The sequence below is a fragment of the Trachurus japonicus genome, chromosome 4 (assembly GCF_045865225.1).
Source record: "Trachurus japonicus isolate A0001 chromosome 4, Traja_1.0".
Classification (NCBI taxonomy): domain Eukaryota; kingdom Metazoa; phylum Chordata; class Actinopteri; order Carangiformes; family Carangidae; genus Trachurus; species Trachurus japonicus.
The window spans coordinates 24,412,329-24,425,374 of NC_140910.1; the positions used below are offsets into that span (position 1 = coordinate 24,412,329).

A 13,046-nucleotide genomic window follows, 5' to 3' on the forward strand; every position below is an offset into this window, starting at 1 on the left:
AATAATTACACAACTTCAGAATCTGTCCCCAGCATTTTTCTCTTTCTTCAGAGTACTTATCAAAGTTATTTGTTAATTTGCAGTGAACTGAGTAATCTGTACACCAAACCTCATCAACTTCACCAAAAATGAGTGTGCAATTAAGTTTGGCCAATGAATACAGCTCTGCTTTGATTGTTCGCTACTACTTTTCTGAGACAATTGTTCACTCCAGCTGCTTTCAAGAACACAAAGTATTCAAATATGAGAAAGAGATTCTGGAGTCCCACAATACACCGGTGCTCATGGAAGAGAAATCTTCAAAAAAAAATAGGAAGGACAAATTGTAATCAAAAATAAAAAGGTACAAATAATCTAAATTCCAAAATCCAAATCACTAGGACAACTTCAACTGATTTAAATGTAATGAAATGAACTCACACTGACACTGAGCAAACTTCTTTTTCCTTCAGAACTAACTCTTTGATGGGAGACTACCCTGATCACAATAATTTGTCTCTAATGGGTAATTATTATGTAAAAAAAAAAAAAGAAGAAGAAAAAAAGTGTTTTCAAAGATGAAAGGCGGCTCCTGTCAAGCTTATAATCACAGCAGCCCACCACCACACAGCACTCCAATCCACATGGACACACACACACGCAGCTGCATGTCAACGAAATAAACCTGATTTTCTTTTCTAAGAAGTGTGAGTCCACTCTCCTGAAGAAAATGCTTTTGCCTCTTCAGTAACAGCTTATGATGAAGTGAGACAAAAAAGATGGCAAAAAAAGCGATGCGATAGCACAGTAAGAGAGCCTCACACCCTGCCTGAATGTGTTATGGACTCCACTGCTCACTACACTCACTCCGTTAGCCTCAGCTCCTTCCTGATGGGGGTTCACTGTTATGCAGCCACACAGAGGATCTACAGTACTGCACACAAGTCAATGACAGCACAAACTACTCAGAGCCTGACATCGACTTTTTTTATGCTCCTGTGATATGAACAACCTTGTAAATCCAGTCACCATCAAACCTGTCCAAGAACACAACAGCTCCAGATCGAACACAGGAACACAGTGTAGGTGGAAGGACCAAGGAGTGAGTTTTAAAATAAACAAAACATGAAACAATCACCACCGACAGCGCCAGGACAACCTGTGAGCCTCAGAGGAGGGTCTGGCGAGCGAGACTTTCTTAACTCTGACAGTGGAAAGATCCCGTCAACAGCAGAGACACGGTGTAATCGGTGCGTGAAGCACATCGGACGAGACTTTTATTCTCGGATGCACAGTGAAAACTCCGGGATCTAGGTTCACTATGTCGCACTGGGGCATATAAGAACCACATGTATTAAACAGATTAGTTCTGGGGCATCGTTGAGCTGGCACCCGATATACACGGGCTATAGTCCTCGCCGCAGCGGCCCAGGTTCATTCTCCCTCTTTCTTTCTCCCTATTTCCTGTCTCTCTAACTGTCCTGTCAATTAAAGCCAAAACAGAGTTAAATATTAAATAAAAACAAAATTTACAAGAGGTCCAGTTCACAAGAGGAAAAAAAAGGATTAAGTTTAAGTAAAAGTTTAAACAAGAAATCACTATTAAGTTAAAATGAAATATCAGTCTTAATATAAGTAAGATAAACATATTCCTATCACATCATCATCATGGCTTGCCATTTCACTGTGATAATGATTTTTATTGCAATATAATGTCACAGAAACCTCAACATTTCCAGTGGTAGTTAGGAAAATTGTCTCACTCTGACAGTCACCTCAGGGTTTCTGAGCAGTCTGCTGCAGTGTCACCCTCTGTTGCACCTGACAGTGTAACATCACCTACTGTAGGCTATAAAATCATCCTCTCTAATATCTCAGAGAACAGCTCGGAAACTGTCACGCACCCATGACCACCGCTCATATTAGTCATGGACTGCTCGGTTCATTTATTTAGTGTCTAACCTCCTCACCTTAAACCATTTCCTCTTTATTTCTGCTAGTACAGAACTGCTCTGATGGCATGTTTCAGGTTGTCTAATATCTCTAACGACTCTGCTTAACGTGCCGTCTTTACATTCAATTATTCCTTTTTAATCTCTGCCAACGTTTTTGTGAATGCCGCACACAAAGTGGAACTGGCTGCCGGTTGCCTTATTTGGCCATTTCACAGGGGTGTCATTCATGTCTGTGATCACGTACCTCCTCACAACCAGGTGGCATTCATCAGACTCGCTATTTATGGCAAGTTTGTCCATTCAAGAGAGTCTGATGAATCCAATTTAAAGTAAACCTCAGGAAAAAAGAAAGAAGATTATGGTAAGAACATAAAAATGTTCTTTTGGCCCATAGCTGGTTCCACTTCCTCCACCCAGTCTGCCATTATGTTACGATTCAGTTTTGTTCGATCTTTCAATATACAGTAAAGAAAATGTCAGGTTCTTGCATGTAGGAAAATAAGCAGTCTTTACAGAAATGACTTGCATTTGGGAGGAAGTGTCTGCTCTGCTGTCGTCAAATAATTTTCCTCAAATTCAGTGCTTCTATCGTGTGCGAGCTAATGTTGGCCCTGTTTTGTGCTTCCATTCAAAGATGAAAACAAAGAAATGAGCGCCGCATTACTGTAATGAACCAGCTCGTGCTCATTCAGTGGTCATATCTTACATTAGAGAGACATTTCCAGGAGGTCACGTGGACAGAGATACTGAAAACATTTCCATTATAATACATAACATCAATGTTAGAAAGAGGGAAAAAAAAACGTTTCAGGTGTTATGTACATATTTCTCTCTTTCCTCTAACTACCCATCCAGCCCACTCAGGTACACACTGAGCAGGCTTGTTCCCTATCAGCGAAGGCCGTGTGAGGCAGCCCACACAGAGGGTCAACTCGCTCGCCCTTAAAAATCGGTGCAGAGCGAGCTGTAATAGCTGAGAGGGAAACAGAGAGAGAGACAAAGAGAGAGAGCAATGTTGGTTTTTGCAGAAATGGAAGAACTGGTTTGAAGGGATGAAGAGAAACCTCAACCTAAAACAATGCAAAACGCATCAGTATCTGTCAGTACCTGTCTATTCTGCTTGAAACTGATGCAGATATTGATGTTCAGTAGTTGCAGAAAATCCAACATTGATAAATAAGATGCGATGTCAGAAATTAGAGAAGCATATACCTTATATAACAGTATTGTAACAGTGATAGAATCACATCGCCCATTTTATTCACAAACATGCGATCGTCACATCTGAGCAGCTGGAGAACAAGACACTGATTGATGTTTTTACTTGAAAACAGCCTGAAACAGTTAATCAATACTCAACGCGGTTATACATCAATGGTCTATCAATTGCTTAATGGATTAATTGGTTACGTGCCGTCATTTAAGGAAATATTTGAGCAATTATGCCAATGATCCCAACAGATTTCACTGTGGTTTTCTTTGAGACCACAAACAGCAACAAGGAAGAGACAATAATAATAAACTATCGTATGGATAAACTGTGTAATGACTACTGCAATAACCTAGTGCTGGCAAACATATTGGTATTGCTGGTGAGAACATTTCTAACAATTTTCAAAAACAGACATTACCTCAATCAATATCCCAAACACACTGTGAGATTTCTCCTCTAAATATTAAGTCACTATAATGCCAACACACACACTCATGTCATTATAAAACAAGGCCGTGCAGACAGTTAAACAACAAGGTAAATACAATAAGATCAAACAACCTGGATCAAAGCAGGCCTGCACAAACATGGATGCTACTCCCCTTATATCTGCTCATCACTCTGTTTTAGTGCTTTATTTTATTTATTTATTTATTTTTATATGCTGCTTTTATTGTATCACATTTCTCCTTTTTTCCACTAGCTTGCATTTCTGTTCCTGGCCACACTACTGCACATGTTTCTAGATGGAAAAAGCGGAGATAATAATTTTGACATTAGAGTAATAGACTAAAAATAAAATCTTATTCCCTGAAAGAGGGAAATTTGGGGAAAGGCTACAAATATTTGCATTGGAAATCATGAGAGGTGGTTGTGAATACTAGACAGTGTGCAGACACTGACACTGACACTGACACTGACACTGACACTGACTACTGTACATGGTGACATTCAGGCAAGGGTAAATCAGGCCTGTGTGTCATTCTGTGCTGTGCTGTTTTATTGTGGGGCCCTGTGCTGTTCTGCGCTTGAGCTGAATTGAGCTGAAAGTTTGTCTCTCACAGCTCTGGCACATTACAAGACATTTAAAGACTATTTTTAGGAGTCCAAACAGCCCTGCCTCTCATCGCAGCAACACAATTTACCAGTTGAGCACACGACACAACGCTGCTCTTTTTTAAAAATATATTCCAGTTTGTTTCGCCCTATTTACTTTTACATTACATGTTTTACTGCTGTTTACATGATGTTTACAATGTTGTCGTATACTTCCACTATATTCCCATCATGGTCTTCTATGATGTTCCGCTTTGTTTCATCGAGATTCCCACCACACTATTTCAACAGCTCTCTAATTAACAGTGCTGTTAATAGCTTTCAAAACAGCCACTGGGTTCAGTATAGAGATAGTACAGCAGCACACCAGCCTGCAGCTTTAAATTAAAGGAGAGAAAACACACATGCTCTTCTAAAACTAACCCCACTGACTACAAATCATAATACCTTCATTTTACAGTAATCTGGTAAAAGAAAAAAGAAAAAAAAGCAACAATATTATAAACCAGTGCAGAGACAGACAGAGAATCTGGTCAGAAGCAGCAGCAGGGCAGACTATTACCATTGTGTTTCCTGTTCAAGGCCATTCTACAGTATGTTTCAAGCTTTTCTACAGGATAACTGAGTGTAATGTAATTTCGACCGTATGCGGTTCCCTCTGCTTGTTCGAACACTGGGTGACATTTCCAGCAGGTCCAGTCAGTACCCGATCACCAGTCTTATCCTCAGGGCCGGTTTGAGGGCAGGCACGTGCAGTTGCACACATCTGTGTATTAAGCAGGATGGGCTTGATCGGGAATGTGACAGTCTGACACCTGACTAGATGGAGCCCATGGCCATAGTTTATATAGGTTCATGAGGAAACATGAATACACTTGCACAACCCAAATCATCTGCCTCACACCTGCTCAGGTAACGAAACAGTAAGCACTCAGCTACAGAGTGCTGCTGCTTCTTTGATTAAACCTCTTGAGCTGTTTTACTTTAATTTCAAAGCAATGATCATATCTCATCCTTGTTGCTTTTTATTTGGTCTGGGCTTTGAATTGACCCTTTCGATTTTTGATACTGACAACTTGTGCCATTTGCCAGTTTTAGGTATTTCTAATCCCCCCCTGTTGCACTTTGCAAGTCTCTTTGAAGAGGATCATGTTTTATACAGTGGGAAGTGTGCAAGCAAGGTAATGTGAATATGAGATGAAAAAAAGGCAAACTAGTGCTTACTCTGACATCTGTTCATCACACACAAACACAGACACATACACACACTCACATACACAGACCTCTTGTTCTATAGTCATAAATGAGATGGCTTACAAACACAAATGGAGCCACTGGGGGGAAAAGTGAAAGCGTGGTCCATCATTTTTACTGTGTGTGTGTGTGTGTGTGTGTGTGTGTGTGTGAGTGAGAGAGTGAAGGCAAGAGAGAGGTGGAGCGCTAGGGTAAAAACTGGGGGACAAACACACTCTGCGTGGCCTCTTTACCGGCAGTAACGGTGTCCTTGACCCACTGATGGAGTGATGTATGCTACAGAGAGAGAGAGAGAGAGAGCAGGGGGATGAAGCGAGGGTCTGCCAGCGAGCAGGACGCTGCTCCGACACTCAACACTACTATGTGGTTTGAAATTATTAGCATTACAATAACCACATCATTATCACTCACATTTATAGAGCTGCTCTAATAGCGCTGCATTCATACCAGTGATTCAGTGGCTTCATGGGCAGTGTAACCTGATGTAGTCTATCAGTAGATAGTAGAGCAAATATTTTGTATCTACTCAAAAGGACAAAACCTGGATTTTATATGTGATGATGCTACATTGTTAATGGGTGTAAAGAGTCTTTTTTTCTACTCCCTTTTCAATGCTCTGAGGTACTTTAATGGAAAACAACTAATGTTCATATTAAACGCATGAATAGCATCAAGCAGACAGTGTAAAATTGTGTTGTTCACTCTTGCTTTTAAATAAATATGAAACATCCATAACAGCTAGCAATTAGTCGCACAGAGCCAGAGAGATAGAGTGTATGAGTGGGTGGGTGGGTGGTTTGGTGGGTGAGTGTGGGTGAGTGTGGGTGGTTGAGTGAGTGAGAGAGAGACAGGTGGCTCAAACCATGCACAGCACGGATCACTGGCCCATCAAATGCCTGCCAGGAGAGCTTCTTAGAAAACATGCACACTCACATATTGTGAGCAGACAACCATAAACACACAGGAGTGCAGACATCTTTTTATCTTTCATCCTTCATTTCTCACCGTCTCTGAGACATTCGGAGCCTCCACACCTTGTATACTGGTGGTTCAACATCCTTGTGCTGCACTGGCACAGGTACAACTCCATCTAACAAGTTTGTTTTGATTGGTCTGCTCCTCTGTTCTCTTCCTCTCATTTCCGCTACAGCCAGGCCTTCCTCCCTCTTTGCTAATTGCTTCCTACAGTAACTTGCTGATGTCATGTAAATATATCCACCTTTCAGGTACAGTAAGTGGGTGAGGATACTGCTTATACCTTTTCCTAAGGATGCACAGACTCATTATAGACACAACCTGGTCCTCGGCTCGATTGAGCAACTTTCAGGTAGCATAGATCGTTGAAGTAGTACTGGTAAAAAGAGACCTGCAATTACTTTGGGCTTAAACCAATGGCCTACACACATACAACATGTCTGATATTTTTCATGCTATGAAATTAATTGCAGCTGAGCAGATTCATTATTATGGCCATAGGATTCAATATATGCCATTATTTATGACTGTCTAAATAAATACCAACTTCATTAGATGCTGTAGTTGGAAAATTAGCAAAATAGACGTCTCTTTAACACCTTAAACACTCCATAACAGGACATCATTGAAAACCACTAAGAGACAGATTACAAAGAAATTCTATTCACATTAATGACAATTAAGACTTAATTTGTTGTGAGGAAAAATTACTGGTTTTGAATTTCATATGAGAAGTTGATGGACCACTCAATGGTCAAAATATTTTTGTGTACTTACTATTTTCACCCTGTCTTGTCTTAAATAGGGGATTTGGCTGATTTGATATCAGAGAGGAAGTAACCACTGGGCTGAGGGAAGCAGGTGGCTTGCCCTGAGACAGGACTGATTCTGCTGTCAGCCTGTGCGACCCCACCTCCCTCCCTCCCGTCCTCTCGCCCACCCGTCTCTGCTTGGCTCAGGCCCTGAAGCGACCGGGCTCAGATTGGAGGTTATTTCTCCCACTGAGGTACCAATCACTGCTCCTCACAAATCAGCAGCGTCCTTCAGACATCAGGTCAAAACATCATTTAAAAAATATTCGTTATATTTGTACCGAGCTGGCCTGCAGTAACCGTTTAGTCGGGTTTGCCAGATATGATAATATAAATGTGTGTTTGTTTGTTTTTTTAAAAGTGTAAATCCTGGCCTTCAGGTAAATGACACACAAAATTTTTACCTGAGTGGTGAACACTGCTGAAATCTTTGGCTTTGACATTAATGCCAGAAATCTCTTAACTACACTCAAAGGACAGTTTTAGCACAAAGCTACAGCAGGAAAAGCACAGCAACTGCAGAGATATGTGGAGACTGGAAGAGAAGCTCTTAGACATAAAAGCTAAATGGCCTCTTGGAGTCATTTGTACTCATAAACCAAGGCGCCAGTGAAAGCACTGAGCACATCAACGGGTTGGAAGTGGGAAAGTTAATGTCTTCTATACTTGCTCGACACACATTTTTGTACCATTACTGACTTTAAACAATCAAAAGCAGCTTCACGCCACTGGCCTCATAAACTAAGCATCTGGTCAGAGTGTTTGAGTTTGATAAATGGTATTACATAAAGATTTGAAACATAAAATACGGTAAATATTAGCTCTGTTACTAACTCTGTAAGGTGAAACAAAAAAGACACTGTATGATACTGTATTTGTTGTCTGTAACTGAAATATATGCAACTTAAATTCATGAAAATATTCCATGTTCAAAAGATAACTGATCACCTTGAGCTAAACTGTAATATTACAAAAGACTGTAAATCTTTTCAAAAATTAATTAACTCATTTTCATATCAACAAACTACAGTAAATCTCTTGTCACGAATTCAGAAAAATATATTTGCCCTTTGTTTTATATAATGAAAAAACTTAGACACAGCATTTTTTGCCTCTAGTAATTGTGATGGGCAAACACTTAAATAATGTTCCTGTTCATGCGACACACCTTAGCAGATAATAAATATAAAAAGCATATAATGGAGGCATTTTTGTCTTTTTTCTGACAGAATGACAGTCCAGTGGGTAGAATAAAACTCCTACAGAAGGATGGAGGGCTTCATTGTGTTAGTTTCTACTGTGCCATCAGCATCTTGCAGAGAAATCGAAACCTGTCAGACAGAGGAGCATTGTGCAGTTGGCCACACTTGCGGGATTTGCTGTACACTCTTCAGTGTGGTTTACTCTGACTGAGGTGTTTGTCACTGACTGAATTTTATTTTACTGACTCAAATGTACAAGGTCAGTCAGTTTCTGAACTTGATTGCACAGTCCCACTTCTTGAGTGTACTCAGTGGGTTTTGATCAATGTGGACCATTATGTCTACTCTCCCATCCCCTTCGCAGGAAAGTTGAAATCTGCAGGTCAGGCACATGTCAAAACAAACCCTCCCGCAGTTCATTATGTCACCGTCACTTCCAAAAATCGCACTAATTTCCCGTCCTAATTTGTGTATTGAAGGCGTCACATCCTATTTCTGTAGCCTGGGCTGCTCCTACGTGATCACTGAGGGTGCAGAACCCCAGTAAACAGGGACCAGCAGGATCCTGATCTACTAACAGTGTCAAACTCCCTTCGGCTCAATCTCACACTAACACATCCACACACGACCACGGCAGCAGTTGTGAACAGCAGGCGCTCATGGCTTGCAAAGTCCAATCAGAATCTAACCAGCACTGTGAGAGAATGGAAATAGAGAGACTGGTGTCAAGACATTTTCTGATTAGAAGTTAAAATGGCTCTTCCGAATGAAGCTGTATAATGTAATTCCACTAAAAAGCCTCTCACACACAAAATCTTCATTTCTCCTTATCCTTTTATTCAATTTTCCACCTCATTCTCCCATTCTCTAGGTTACTGATGAACCCTCAGTACAACTCCTGCTTCCCACCTACTGTACCAACCAATGGGATTACAGGTTATCAAAAACATCTAGGTGAGTGAAAATAAAGAAATAGATAATTGAATACCAGGATCAATTACTCAAAGATGAGTCAGGAGGAAAGGGGAAATGCTCTAGGACATATGGGGTTACTTTACTGTCTATCAAGTTACTCCTGTACAGTAGAGTCATACAAATTCAAAAAGTGCCTTCATATCTTTACAGAGGTTCAAAAGGACAATCCAGATGTGTATCTAATTTGCTCTATCTTCAAAAAATACATGACATCTTTGACCCAGTGAGAAGAGGACAGAGGACTGTGTTGCTTCCATTTCAAGAAGGACAAAATATCTTGGAAGGATGTGATGAGGCTGTGACCACACAGGTTTTATTTGCTAAGAGAGTACAGCACTCCTTTGACATTAAACCAAGGGCAGCATAGACTGGTTCGGGGTCAAATGGGATTTCAAACATTTCGCTAAAAGCTTTAAAAAATAGAAAAAGAAAAAGAAAAAGAAAAAAAGGGATGGAGAGATTTGTACACAAGCAGAGCTTGGGCATCAGGTCTGCTAGGCGGCCTCTAACAAGAGTCAGATGAATGAATGTTTCCCAATCTAGGATTAGTTAAAGGAACTCTCTACAGCACTTTCAGTTGCATTAAGCCATGTTTAGCAAATGTGTGTCTAAGAGTCTAAGAGAGTCCCACTGGTCATCTGTTAAAAACCACTCCAAGAGGCTATTTTTAAATATTCAGTGGAGTATGGATCGATGTTGTTAATGAGCTCATAAATCTGCAACATCAGCCTGAATTCAACTTAAGGATATGGTGGACATTTGGTTGTTACCTGGAAATAAATTAGTCTGCCATGGATTTTGCAAACATTTTCCATGATGTATCCTGAAAACATACTCTTATCAATATCATTGTATTAAATATAAACCGCAACACCATCACCAATGTGGTTCAGTACCATATTCTAACTCCAGCCAAGTTCATTACTTCACCTGCATGAAGTCACCTACATGTTTGAGCCTTGGCCAAAGTGTGCCCCATAATGATTTAATAAAAAGCCTGTATTAACTTGTTAATTTGTCCTGGTTGTACAAACAGTCAGCCCAACAGGTGCAGCTTGAAGTGTGACACAAACATCTGCAAACCTCTGAGGTGGTAGAGTAAATGGCTAAATCACAACAATGTGTACGCACAGTCGCACACAGGCACAAAAGTGATGAAGGTGATGAAGGCTGCCCACTGCTGAGGGGGACAGACTTCATGAACATCTGCTACTGACACGCGCACGTCACAGCATGTGAGGCAAGAAGAGGAAGTGGGTGGAAAGAGAACAGCTCAGGCGCACACTGCTTTGTCACATTTACATGTATTTGTGTTTACCTGTTCATATGCAAATAAAACTACACACACACACACACACACACACACACACACACACACACACACACACACACACACACACACACACACACACACACACACACACACACACATACACACCAATAGGGGTAAGAGGGGACCTGTCAGGCCAAGCTGCCAAGAGGGGTCTTAGGTTTCTGCTTATTTTGAAAAACCAAAAATGGAATATAAAATTGACTTTTAAGGTGTTTTACCATAATATTACTGAAAATGTGACTTTTAATTATTTTTAAAGAAATTGCCAAGAGGGGACTTGGATCTCTGCGCGACATTTACCTATCAAAGAGTGGACCTCCACATACTGCAGTGGAGCTGTCTGCACCCATTCATTCATCTAACGACCCATTCACCTAATGAGTCTTTGTTTACAACAATGACTTTCTCAGTTTCTTTCAAGAATGGATAATATAACTTGAGAGTTATCATTACTTATTTTAAAGTCTCTGTAATACAAATTATATATATATATATAAATAATCATGGCCACATTTGAGAGTAAATATTTTTTATTGAATTGCATGCAATTCAGAAGTAACATGGCTGCATGCACTAATATCAAGTTCTGCAGTATAAGCAACAACATTTACTTAAAACCAGCTTTAATTAATGAATTCCTTTTTTCTTAACAAAGATAATTTGCTTGTCTGTCTTTACTCATCCATAAATGTGTTGCCTCTGTCATTCTTAGCAGTCCAATAGGGGACCTACTATCATCTCAATTTTAAATAGTCAAAATGCTCCATACATCTGGTTTCAACCAATTACAGTAATAGGAAATACATTAATATGTAATATGTATGAATAAGAAAGAAATAAGCAAAAGTGATCATTCTTAAGATAATGTTTTTCATCAAAACTTAACACAAACATTTCTAATAAAGTAGCACCAATAATGTTGTCATTATTTTTAAATGTAGGGTGTACTACTGCAACATACATTTCTACAGTCTATTAATTTTTCCCCTACAAGAGTTGTATACTCCTTGACTGCATTGTTGTTATAGGAAAAATATTTGAATTAAAACTCAGGGTTTTAGGTCACATTTAATGTACTTGCATCATGAATCTGTATTTATGAGGATGTATTTTATTTACTGTTTTACATTACAGAAAAAGGTCCACACTTGGTTTATATGGAATGACAGGGGTCCACTGTTGGTTGGTGCATAATGATACAAGTGCCCACTTAGTTAGCATGAAGTGAAATACACACTCCATCATGTATGAATAAGAAAGAAATAAGCAAAAGTGATCATCCGTAAGAGAAATTTTTCATCAAAACTTAACACAAACATTTCTAATAAAGTAGCACCAATAATGATGTAATTATTTTTAAATGTAGGGTGTACTACTGCAACACACATATCTACAGTCTATTAATTTTCCCCCTACAAGAGTTTTATACTCCTTGACTGCATTGTTGTTATAGGAAAAACATTTGAATTAAAACTCAGGGTTTTAGGTCACATTTAATGTACTTGCATCATGAATCTGTATTTATCAGGATGTATTTTATTTACTGTTTTACATTACAGAAAAAGGTCCACACTTGGTTTATATGGAATGACAGGAGTCCACTGTTGGTTGGTGCATAATGATACAAGTGCCCACTTAGTTAGCATGAAGTGAAATACACACTCCATCATGTATGAATAAGAAAGAAATAAGCAAAAGTGATCATCCGTAACAGAAATTTTTCTTCAAATTTTAACACAAACATTTCTAATAAAGTAGCACCAATAATGTTGTCATTATTTTTAAATGTAGGGTGTACTAATGCAACACACATACTGTATCTACAGTCTATTAATTTTTCCCCTACAAGAGTTTTATACTCCTTGACTGCATTGTTGTTATAGGAAAAATATTTGAATTAAAACTCAGGGTTTTAGGTCACATTTAATGTACTTGCATCATGAATCTGTATTTATGAGGATGTATTTTATTTACTGTTTTACATTACAGAAAAAGGTCCACACTTGGTTTATTTGGAATGACAGGGGTCCACTGTTGGTTGGGGCATAATGACACAAGTGCCCACTGAGTTAGCACGGAGCGACATACACACTCCAGCATGGGTGGATAAGCAGAAATGAGAGAAATTGCTAAGTTTTGAGATACATTTTAAATCTAAATTTAATACAAACATTTGTAACTATTAATACACACAACACACACTCACAAACACATGCAAACACACATATTTAAACTAAAGTAGCACTGGTGAAGTTGTCATTGTAGTTTTTTTTTAAACATGGGATGTACTGT

The 13,046-nt window shown here is 39.3% G+C and overlaps 1 protein-coding gene across 1 annotated transcript in view; it reads right to left on the reverse strand.

The window, feature by feature from the left end:
• Positions 1–13,046, reverse strand: part of raver2 (ribonucleoprotein, PTB-binding 2) — a 100,538-nt gene that overhangs the window by 69,372 nt on the left and 18,120 nt on the right. The window lies entirely within an intron of this gene.